The following is a 12235-nucleotide window of genomic DNA, read 5'->3' on the forward strand; positions in this document are numbered from 1 at the left end:
CTCCTGCGCCGGGCAGACGCGGCTGCCGCTCGACCACCGCCCGGGACCTCGAGGCGAGCTCCCCGCTAGCCAGCCCCGGAGGGCTGGGGGCGCGGCTCCTTCGGCGCACCGGCGCGGGGGGGACTGCGAAGGGGAGAAGGGGCCGAGCGGAGGCCGCCCGGGCATTGGGAGGCTCGCGCGCGCCACCGTGTGGCCGAAGAAGCTCCCCCTTCTGCCCCTTGCAGCTGGGCTTGTTACCAGGCAGCGGAAACAGCGGCTGACCAAAATGAAAGGTGCTTGGTGTCTGGAGGGATTGGGGATCAGGAAGGATGGAGTGGCAGGGCCTCCGAAATAACCAGCTACTTGAACTTTGGAGAATGGGAGGTGAGGCTGGTGGCAAAAAAGGAAGGGGGGCGTTTAAGAAAATCCAAAGAGCCTGAAAATGGGAGGAAAGAGGCTTCAGGGTCGCCACTGCTCTTTAAGGACCGCCCACCCCACCCCCAGGCCTTTGTCTTGGCTAAAACTCCACTACTTTGTGGAAAAGCTTCAGGGGAAGGTACTGTATCGTTTAAATTTTTATTTGAAAAATATAAACGCCTTAAGGGGAAAACAAAATACCTTCATCTGCTGCTTCCTGAGGTCTGGATTTTAAGGTCAGCACAGTCACCTCTCCTCAGAGCAAAGCAGGCCCCCTTAAGGCAAGCTGAAATGCCAGCCAAGGAGATTTCCATTTTCCTCTGCACCTCAGGCTGGAAGCATTTACTGGGTTGACTTTTTATGATGGTAATTTCTGAAAGGAGGAATTCTGAGTGCCTAGGTTCTATCTCGGGGCCCTCCTGTAAAGTTGGGTGGAAATGTCTCCGATTTGAAAACATGCTTTTCGCCTTAAAAAGTGGATGCACTTGGTTCTGGACGTATCATTTCCAGGATGGAGACAGGGCCAGAAAACCGAACATATATCATTTCCAGGATGGAGACAGGGCCAGTACCCACACCTGGCTTCAGTTAACCAGGGTACAGAGGGATTCCTCCCCCTCCAGTAGGATGAGATTCTAAATCGGAGTCCCTCCACCAGCTGGGCAGCGTGTGTCCTCTGATAAAGCTGCCACCTGTTAAAAGCTGATCAGTGAGGAACTCTGAGACCTGACTTCCTGGAGACCATAGAAAGGTGGTACTACTTGCCCTCTGACCGAGATAGCCTTAACACACTCCCCTGCGCCCTGACTAAAAGGCAGGTTTCTTCACAAATATATGCCCGTGGCCTTCCTTTTCTCAGAGCATTTGCTTTTGCAAACTTTCCATTATAAATTATTTATCTGACCCTTTGAGGTGTAAGTCTTTTCCCAGTTTTACAATCCAGGAATGTCTTTCTCAGGGAGCTGGGAAGGATTCCTTCAAAATGTAGCCACCAAGGAAGGTAGTGCCCCTATTTCCCAGTCTCTAGGGAGAAGAGGAGCCTAACTCCAAGTTCTATTTAGCAAACACAGCTGGCCTTGTTCCATTGAACAGTCCCCTCGTGTCCTGCCGGTCTCTTTCCCTAGATCACCTCAACAACCCTCCTTCCTTTGTTGACTTAGTCTCTCTCCTATTGCGGTAGTCTTGAATAAAGTCCCCCTGCCTGTTTAATTATATCTAATGCAGTTTTCTTCGACATCTTCCTTTCTCTCATGCCCACAGAAGGCTTTCCCCAATAGTTTCTAAGACCAGTTTTGGCACTAGAAGGGAAAATGAAGGTTGGAAAAATATGAGCTCTCTCTCTGTTATTGTTGGTTCTTGACCTTGAACACATCATCTAACTTTACTGGCTCCCGGGCAGCTAATAATATGATGTAAGTGAAGTGCTTTATCGAGTCACCCGACAGAAACGCAACCTTATTATTACTGGTATTACATCTGGGCAGTCTCTTGTCTAGAAATAGCAACCAGGACCTCTATTTATTCCTCCAACACAGAATCTTCAAGAGTCCTATTCTAAAATGAAACGGTCAGCCCCCTTTTCTGCTAACTCCCTCAGATCAACACCTAAGGAGATATTAGACGGCAGATAGATATCTGAGAGGAAAAATATTGTTTGTGTTGGGAGGACAAGGAAGAAGAAAAGCTAAGGAAAATTTCTCCACATGATATATAATTAGCAGCTGTTTGCTAGATTGGGCTAGATCAACTTGAGGTTCTGATGTTTTTAATTGTGGTCGTTGATTCAGGATAATTGCATGAATAATGTTGCTTCATGTTGCTAAGGTGTGGTAGGGTGATGGTGTGGGGTCATTTAGGAGCTTCACTTGGCTGCTAAAAACAAACTCAAATAACAGTCACTTAAAGAAAGCACTTGTTTTCTGTCACATGCCTGGCATTCTAAAGACAGGCAGTTGGTGTGGTAACTTCATGATGTCATCGAAGACTTAGACTCCTTCTCTCTGTTCAGCCATCCTTGACATGGTTGCCTCATGTCCCGAAGATGGCTGCTGGAGTACCAGACATCCATCTATATTTAAGGCAGGAAGAAGGTAGGAACAAATCCAAAAGAAGGGCACAGGACCCTTCCTAAGTTTTCCTGGTAACTAACCCAGTGAATTTCATTTCTATTCTAATAGCCAGAGCTTGCCACATGACCACTTCCAGCTGCAAGGGGAATTAGGCCATTTTTTTTTAAGTTGGGCATATCAATGTCAAAAGTAAAATCAGGATTATTTTAATAAGAAAGAAGAAAATGGATATCGGATAGGCAGCTAACAGTTTCTTATGCAAACCTGAGCAGTTACTTATGTAAACTTGAACTCTTAAGTTAAATTGAGGTTTCTGAAAATCAGCTGCAAATGACCCTAAGCCTTTAAGTTTCATCTCATATGATTTTTGAATCAACACTATTTCACCCAGGTTCACTATTGCCCGGCCCACGTTCTCACTAGGTTTTGCCCAACCCTCCTCACAGGTCCTCTTGAGGCCAGCAGCACCTCTCTCACATCTGCTTTTCACACAACTACCCAAGGAAACTACCCAAAAAAGTCAAGTCTAGCTGCTTCATCCTAAGGCTTCACTCCTAAGACTAACTTATTGTTCACAATTCCTCACATAATTCCCCTGTAAAATTAAGACCACTCTTCACTGTGTGACTCTTCAGTACCCCCCCCCCCCACCAGAGGGAACAGAGTTTATCTCCCCTCCCAAGTGGTATTGGGCTTGGCCATGTGACTTGCTTTCCAATGGAATGTGGGTGCACTTGACAGTGTGCTCCTCTGATGAAGGCTCAGGTGGCATCTGTCTGTCCATTCATCCTCCTGTGCTTCTGTGCTGCACCAGGAGAAGAGCTAATCTTGGGTGGTTGCCGTCCCTTCAGTCTGAGCCCCACATTCGGCCACCCCAACCAACCTGGGAACCCACAGCCTAAAGCAGAGCCACCCCCACAGACTCACAGATCAGTGTGTGAGAATACATGATAGTTGTTTAAGACACTGAGTTTTTGGGAGATTTATTGTGCAGCATTATTAATGCAATGGTTAGCAAGTACAGCTCCCCTGCCTAAATCTCTTTGGTAGTATTTCAGCACCTCTCTGTGGAGCAAAGCCACATAAGATGGGCGCAGTCTGACCCTCCTTCACCCTGCCTCATAGTTCATATTTTTCCAGTTACAAACTGTCCATAGCTCCCTATCAGCACTCTCTGTACCTCCACATCTCACTGATGCCATTTCCTCATATACAGAATGCCTTTCCTGCCTTTTTCCTCTGGATATTTCCCACAGTTTCCTTCTATAGGCATCATCTCTAGATCCCTGGTATCAGCCCACATTTCCCTGGTATCAGCCCACATTTCCCTGGAAAAGGTGGAGGTGAGTGTCCCTCTCTATTCCCATAACCTACAGTACATGCCTCCAACCCAGTAACTAAAACAGAATGTTGAATCCAATCCAGTCCCAATAAAAGGGTTTGGTTTCAGCTAGAAGGTAATACCGTCTGCTTTCTGCTTTCTCCAAACCTTACAGATTTTGCCATGCCCTACATAACCCCTTGGTGCAATTAGAGATACTATTGAAGGCATTGCTCACTACACCCCATCATGCCTTTTCATGGCACTGAACTTAATTCATATTGCTCTTTTGGGCAACTCCTTTCATCTAATAGACATGTGAATTATGCAATTTGTTATATATTCCTCTTTGCACTGATTAATAGGAAGCCCCATCTAAACTTGTTGCCCACCTTCAGTAATTTAGATAAGACTTAAGGTATATAATTTGTTGACCAACCTGACTTCCATAGTTTTCTTGCCTGCAAATCCCCCCACCCCCAGCAATTCCATTTCTTCTTTTGTACTTTGTTATGTATGTATCTTTGTAAGTTGCCTCTGAATTTTTTTTAGCAAGGCAGAAAAGAAAGGAAGGAAAGAAGGGATAAAAGGAAAGGGAGGTCTTATCTTCAATCACAGGCCCTATAATGTTTCCTGACTCTCATTTACTTTGGTGTCTGTTGTGGTTTGCATACATGTGTCACTCCAAAATTCATGTGCTGGAACCTAAACACCAAGGTGATGGTATTAAGAGGTGGAGCCTTGGGAAGGTGATTCCTTGGGAAGGAATTAGTGTCCTTATTAAAGGGCTTGAAGAAGCGAATCTGCTCCTTTTTGTCATCTGTCACTTATGGCATGTGAGGATACAGCATGTGTCTCTTTTTGCCCCTTTTGACCTATGAGGACAGAGTAAGAGATGCCACCTATAAAGCAGAGACAGCCTTCGCCAGATGCTGAATCTTGATCTGGGACTTCCCGGCCTCCAGAACTGTGAGACAAAAAGTTCTTTTTTTTTTTTTTTTTGAGTTGGAGTCTCACTCTGTCGCCCAGACTGGAGTGCAGTGGCACGCTCCCGGCCATGGCAGCCTCGACCTGCTGGGCTCCAGCAATCCTTCTGCCTCAGTCTTCCAAGTAGCTGGAACTACAGGCACGTGCTACCACAGCTGGCTATTTTTTTTTTTTATTTATTGTAGAGATGAGGTCTCATCAAGTTGCCCAGGCAGGTCTCGAACCCGCAGGCTCAGTCAATTCACTCACCTCAGCCTCCCAAGACGTGGGATTACAGGCTGAGCCACCGAGCCCAGTTAAAAAAATTTCTAATATTTATAAATTACCAAGTCTAAAGTAATTTTTATAGCAGTACAAATGGACTAAGACAATGCCTTTTTCTTCTGTTAACCTCTAAGCTCCTTGAAGACAGGGCCAACTTCCTAATGCAGAGTCAATACTCAATAAATAAAGGAAGAAAAGAAGAAAGGAGGGAGGGAAGGAACAAATTTGCCAGGAGCCTTTGTTCAATGTTGCTTTTTTTTAGCCTCCTCATTTGGAATGGCTTGCCAATTCAAACACATACACAAGACCTTTTCCTTTTGAAAATATTAATTACTCGTTAATATATTCTATTTTGAAAGTAAGAGGAATGGTATACAGTTCAAAAAAATTTACAAAATATTTCAAGAATATTTAAATATTCTTGAATGTAGCATAATATGGTGCTTTAAATGTAGGATAATATGGTGCTTTAATGAGTTAGCCTTAAATCTCTGCCAAACATACTCAGATGATGGGTTTAGTGGTTGATGATGCCAGACATAAGTAATCATACTGCATGAGCAAGGCTGATGTTCATCTCATTTCCTCTGTGTTGTATCAAGTAAGGCAGGCAGCCACTGAAACATTTCATCTTGCTCCATCAAGAACCAATTTCTCAGGGAATACCTGAAAACTCAGCAGAAGTGCACTAGATTTTAGCTTTGTTACATAATTCTGAGTTCAGATCCAGAGAACATGGCCACTGTGTGGAGCTTGTAAATTGGAGTCATAGTATTAACAGAAACCTCTGGTGGGGTGGATGTTCCTGATGGAAGTCCCCAAAGATATATCTACTGAGAGCTACTCCCAGAGGCCTTTGCCTTATTTAGTCTCACAAACTGCAATTTAGGAGCTTGCTGCCCTTGATCATGTTTTATTCCCCCAGGTACTATGGTAGAAACTACCAGGGAGGGGTTCATCTAACCACCAGGAGTACCCAAGGAAGAGAGGCCCAGCCAGCCTGACCCTCAGCATATTGAGACCCCATGTGTCTTTTGGCTTATAGAAGCAGCTGTTGTGCCTCCTCCCCACCTGTGGACTCACAGCTGCCATCTGTGAGTAGCTTGAAGCATGCATCCCCAGAGGAAAGCCTGAAGCAGAAGGTACTTCAGGAGCCTGTATGTCCTGTTGTTTTTAAAGAAAACAGACATACCTTGTGTAATACCGCTGTTCCCACTATCAACTTTTCTCCTGCTCTACTGCATGGATTCTCAATCTTGGCTACACGGAAAGTTTAAGACATGCTGATGCCTGGGCCCCCCCTAGAGATTTCCAGTTTAGTAGGTCTGGGGTACAACCCAGAGACTGGAATTTTTCAAAAACCCCTGTGTGCTTTTAATGTGCAGCAGCTTGAGAATTACTGCTATGGATGGTATAGAACACAGTCCAACAGAAATATAATACAAACCACAGATGCAGCGCACATATATTATTTTTAATTTTCTGGTGGTTGCATTTAAAAGTGAAAAAAAACAAGTGACACTAATTTTTTTTTTTTTTTTTGAGTCAGAGTCTTACTCTGTTGCCCAGGCTGGAGTGCAGTGGCACGCTTATGGCCACCACAGCCTCAACCTGCTGGTCTCAGGCAATCCTTCCACCTCAGCCTTCCAAGTAACTGGAACTACAGGCACACTACCATGCCCAGCTGATTTTTTTTTTTTTTAATTTTTATTGTAGAGACGAGGTCTCACCAAATTGCCCAGGCTGGTCTTGAACCCCAGGGCTCTGGCAATCCTCTTGCCTCGGCCTCCCAAAGTGCTGGGATTACAGGCTTAAGCCACTGCACCCAGCTGACACTAATTTTAATAAAATATTTTATTTAATATAGCTAAAATGTTATCATTTCAACATGTAATCAACATAAAAGTTATTGAAGTAATTTGCATTTTCTGTAATGTCTTCAAATATTAGTGTGTATTTTATACTTACAGCTCATCTCAATTCAGATCAGCCACATTTCAGGTGCTCAGTAGCCAATTGTGATAGTGACTACCATATTGGACAGCACAGCTGGGGATCACTTGTTTTGGGGAGTGGTGAATGAGGGCGGCATCTTCAGTGGGCTAAATAACGCCCCACCCAAAAGATATCCACCACAAGCTCATCCTTAGAACCTGTGAATGTTACCATATATAGCAAAAAAAAAAGGAACTTTGTAGGTGTGATTACTTTAAGGATCTTAAAATGGGAAGTCTCTTAGCTTATCTAGGTGGGCCCAAAATACAATTACATGTTTCCTTGTAAGAGAGAAGTAGAGGGAGATGTCCCAGAGACAAGAGAAGGCAATAACCACGGAGGCAGAGATTGGAATGATGAGGCTGCAAGTCAAGGAATGCCAGCAGTCACTAGAAAATGGAAGAGTGAAAAAATGGATTCTCCTTAGAGCCTCAGGAGGGAACACAGCCTTTCTGACACCTTGACTGAGAGAGTAAACTTCTGTTGTTTTAAGACACTAAGTTTGTGGCCACAGTAGGAAAACAATACGGCATCATCTGTAACAAAGCTTTATATTTTTATCTGAATTATTATAGTTATCACAGTCTTTCTTATTTTATTCCTAGTGAATACCTATTGATTTTTTCCTTTGTTGAGGGCGGGGATCTGTCTTATTCATCAGTGAACACTTTACAGCACCTGGCAAGTAAAGTGTTTTTTGTAAGAGCACAGTAAAGGCTGTTCCAATGGATCTGAAGCTCAATCTCTGGAGTGACAGTATTCTGATGTATGCACAGAAAAAAACACACATGAAAGGCTGCTTCCTGAAGAGATCGCCATGTGGGAAAACTACAGATCTTAAATGACCCTGGCATCCATTTCAACGCCTGCCTGCCCTGGTCACTTGAAGTGTTTTTGAAAAGTCATAACCCCCATAATAGAGAAAAGGAAGAAAGTGCTAAAAAGCAGGGATGCCTAACAGGTCTGACCTGCAAGGCAAACTCCCAGCAGTACTTGGCAAATCTTGCTTGTCCCAGGGCAGACCCACCCCCATAGGATCTGGAAGTTTTCAATCCCTTTGCTAAGATGCCTGAAATAGACATAGTGAAGAACCTCAAGTGAAAATACCTCTTCACACGTTTGCTCAATAAAATTGCTTTTTTCCTAACATAGCAATCAGCTGCCTTGAGGATATGCCAGTTTAGTTAGTAAGTCTGCTTTTGACTACTTCTCAAGTAGCTCAGGTTCTGATGGATTCAGTATCCTAAGATTGTTTCAAATGTCCCCCATATAATCAAAAGTTATAAAGAACAAACCAAAAATTGAGGTACATCCATAACCTTTCAAAACAAAACCTTCCAAGGGGCTATAGTCACATTGTGACTGGACGAGAACTATCATGGATTCAGCACACAATCTAATTGAATCATCTATGGGACAGACATTATTGTTCCATTTTACAGAAAGGGAATTCAAGGCTCAGGTCAGATTGGTGCAGTTAACATCGAATGTTCTCCTGATGATCACCTCCTCCAGAAGAGGCGGGAGTGGTTTGAGGACTCCAAGTAGTCGCCAGGACCCTGACCTTCCATGGCAGCCTTCAAGGAGTGACATAGGAGATCATAAGAGGAACAGTCAATAAGACCCAGGTTTTTAGCATTAGCAGTAGAGCAAGCAAAGAATCAGAACAGACTCTGAAGGTGATAGTCTTTAGGTCGTTGTCACCTGGGAAAGGTGTCCTAATTGCAGAATAATTTGCAAGGAAGGGAGTCATAACTTGATTTTTTGTCTCTCTAGTAGCATCTACAGAAATTACTAATAAAATATTTTCTCTACTCGAGAATGTTCACATATGATGCACTGTGCTGCTAGATAATTCCTTTCACTTCCCGTCTCAACCTTAGTTACACACCATTGCCAACCAGTTCATTTAAAGCACTTACTCCTTCATCTTGAATTCTTCACCATGTTTTTTGTTTTCTTCGTAACACGTCATTTGCTATTATCTTCTATTTTTACGTTCCACTTTAAGCTGTGAGAAGCATGAGGGAAGAGCCATGTGTATGCTGTGCCTGACCTTGAGTAGGTCCTCAGTAACTCTTTCATTGAATAGTTGGGTTGCAGGTTTGAATATTTGCTGAGCCCCTAACTACGCTGTGTTCTATCACAATACAAATTCTACAAGGAATACTGATTTTACTGGTCAAGGGTGAGACCCTGGAAATATATCATCTCAAAGACTGTCCCTAATACAGTCAGTCAGCCAGTAAAACAGCATGTGGGGCCCCTATCCCTGCCTGCCTCACACAATCTCCATGTGTTCCCTTTCCAGTGAGAGTCATGACCGCAACTCACTTCACACACTCATTTCTCATCTTTAGGGTGCCTAAGATTATCCTATTAATTCCATTTGTATTTGCACCATATTTCTATCCACCAGAAGCCATGAATAAGATTTTAAGGCTAATTTTACCTCCTATATACCATGAGTTAACACTCCCAAGTAAAAAGAAGAGACAAGCCGGGCTCGGTGGCTCAGCCTGTAATCCCGCGCCTTTGGGAGGCTGAGGTGAGTGGATTGCCTGAGCCCGCGGGTTCGAGACCCGCCTGGGCAGCAAGACCTCATCTCTACAATAAATCAAAAAATATCAGCCGGGCATGGTAGCGCATGCCTGTAATTCCGGCTACTCAGAGGGCTGAGGTGGAAGGATCGCCGGAGCCCAGCAGATCAAGGCTGCGGTGGCCAGGAGCAGCCACTGCACTCCAGTCTGGGTGACAGAGTGAGACTCCAACTCAAAAAAAAACAAAAAAAAAAAAAAAGAAGAGACAAAGGCCCCATAGTCTTTGAGGGAATGCTCAGGGAAGCCAAGGAATTCTGTTTTCTAGAAGACTCATTATAAGTTCCTTAGAACCTAACAGCAACACACATCTTCTGGAGAATTATAAAAAGAACTGTAATTCTCTCAGCTAGACCATGTTAGGTTGGCCAAATGAACTCTACTGAGGCTTGAGTGAAGGGAGACCTAGTTTAAACAGGCTTTTAGCAATAGATGGAGAATGAAGCTAGAAATGGCAGCAAGAGGGAGACAGGGCCCCAACCACACAGAGGCATCATCCAAAGAAAGAGCAGGAGAGGAATAGAGCACCTGAGAAGTGCCCTGTACTCCTTGCCTTGACTACACGTCCCATGTTCCATGGACCAGCAGCATCAGCTTCACCACAGACCACATTACAAATTCAGACTCTCTGTCCCTACTCCAGAATTACTCCATGGGAATCTGCCTTTTGACAAGATCTCCAGGTAGTTTGTAAGCACGAAATTTAGGAAGTACTGGCCTAAACCAGTGGAAAATAGAGGCTTGGTAAACTAGAGAAAATTCCTTAAAATTTAGGAAATTTCTTAGCTTACAGAAAATTCCACTGTGAACTTAAGCCTCAATCATATTCAAGGGTAATGTGACCTGGGAAACAAGCCTCTCCCTCAATCCTGGATGTTTCATCTTCTCAAGGAGAGTATAAACTCACTGGGCCAAAGATTGTTCATTAAACTTCCTGTTTTCACGGAGTACAGTCTTGTGAACTGAAATTGGAAATTTGATAAGCAGTGACAGGTCAAGTAAAGATAAATCTGAAGAGTTGGCTGAGATCTGCTCCTACCATTTTCTCGTAAACATTCTTTGCCTAGAACCTTAGCCAACCCTCCAAGAATGGTGTGTGAATATGAAGATCACAAAACTTTAGAAAATGGTTTAGGACTCTGTTATTAATACTTATAAATATAATGTGCCATTCCTCAGAGGTGGTGTTTCTGGAGTTGAAACTGTGGCTATGTTGCTTTAATCTGCATTAAATGCCCCAGAGGGAAGATTACATAAAAGTGCAAGAAATCATGAAACCAATTTGGGCAGCAGCTGAAAGCAAAACAAAACAACATTGACTCTCTGGTTCATTGACTTTCATCTTCTCCCTTGGGCACAAAGAATTCTCAACCGCCTCATAATATTGCTGCTACACTTTCACCACCCACTGTGGATAGGCACCAATGATAATTCTGATTTGGGGAACAATATGTTAGGTACTGCAAGCATGACCTAACAGTTACCCTTTGTGGCAGCAATCTGTGTAATACCATAGTGCCCTGAGTATGAGGGGGGACACAAAAAAAATCATTTAATTTTTGAAGAGTGAGCCCCTTGTAGTACAGGCTTCCTCTGCTAGGTAAATGTTCTAGGAACCTATCAGCATCAGTGTACCAGCTAGCATTGTTGTGATATGCTGGGTTCAGCTTCAGTGAATTTTTTTTTTTTTTTTTTTTTTTTTTTTTGGTGTTGGGAAGTTCTTTCAATACATTTGCCCATTTCATTATGGGTGATTTTCGAGTGCACCTGCCCATACCCAAAACAGCATGACCCCTGTGCCCCACCCTCCATATTTACCCAATCTGACCCCAAGCGACATATTTTTTCCTAATGATAAAAGTCCTCAAAGGGAAATGCCTTGCCAACATAGAAGAAATTAAACAAAAAATGGCAGAAGCACTAAAATACATCAAAATTGACGAGTTCAGAAATTGTTTTGGGCAGTGGAGAAGATGTCTCAATAAGGATACTGCATCAAACAAAGAGAATTTGAAGGTGACTAAATTTAAACGTGTAAGAATAAATGTACAATGTTTTTATAAATAAATATTATGGTTTTGGGGTCCTCCCTCAGATATGCAGTTTGAGTACTTTTTGAGAAAATTGCTGAACAAAATGATCCATATATGTTCATAGATATGTGAGTGTGTGTAAGTATACACAGATATGTATGTATGTACACAGTTGTAATGTATGGATTTTCACCTTTACAGCAATTAAAAGGAAAAAAACCCTTGGAATATGAGAGTAGAAAACTGGATTAAAATATATAATTACTTACCCTCTTTCTCAGTAGGAAAAATTAAAATCTATATCAGTCAAGATCTCCAGTGTTTGTTCTTTAAGAAATGTTCCTGAGCGTGCCATTCTGTATTTTTCCAAGAAATGAGGTATTTAGAAAGAATGCTCTCATCTCTTGATTCTGTCAGGCTTGGAGGTCAGGGTGGAAAGAGCCCAGGAGCCTGGACAGCAACTTAGCAATAGAAGAGATCTGACCTCCAGTCACCACCTGGCCCCTGGGACATCCAAGTGTCATCTCTGTAGCTCTGTTTCCATGCCTTTAAGATGACAATGATAACAGGCAT

Source organism: Carlito syrichta, unplaced genomic scaffold, assembly GCF_000164805.1.
Source record: "Carlito syrichta isolate Samal-C Ts95f unplaced genomic scaffold, Tarsius_syrichta-2.0.1 Scaffold313849, whole genome shotgun sequence".
Taxonomy (NCBI): domain Eukaryota; kingdom Metazoa; phylum Chordata; class Mammalia; order Primates; family Tarsiidae; genus Carlito; species Carlito syrichta.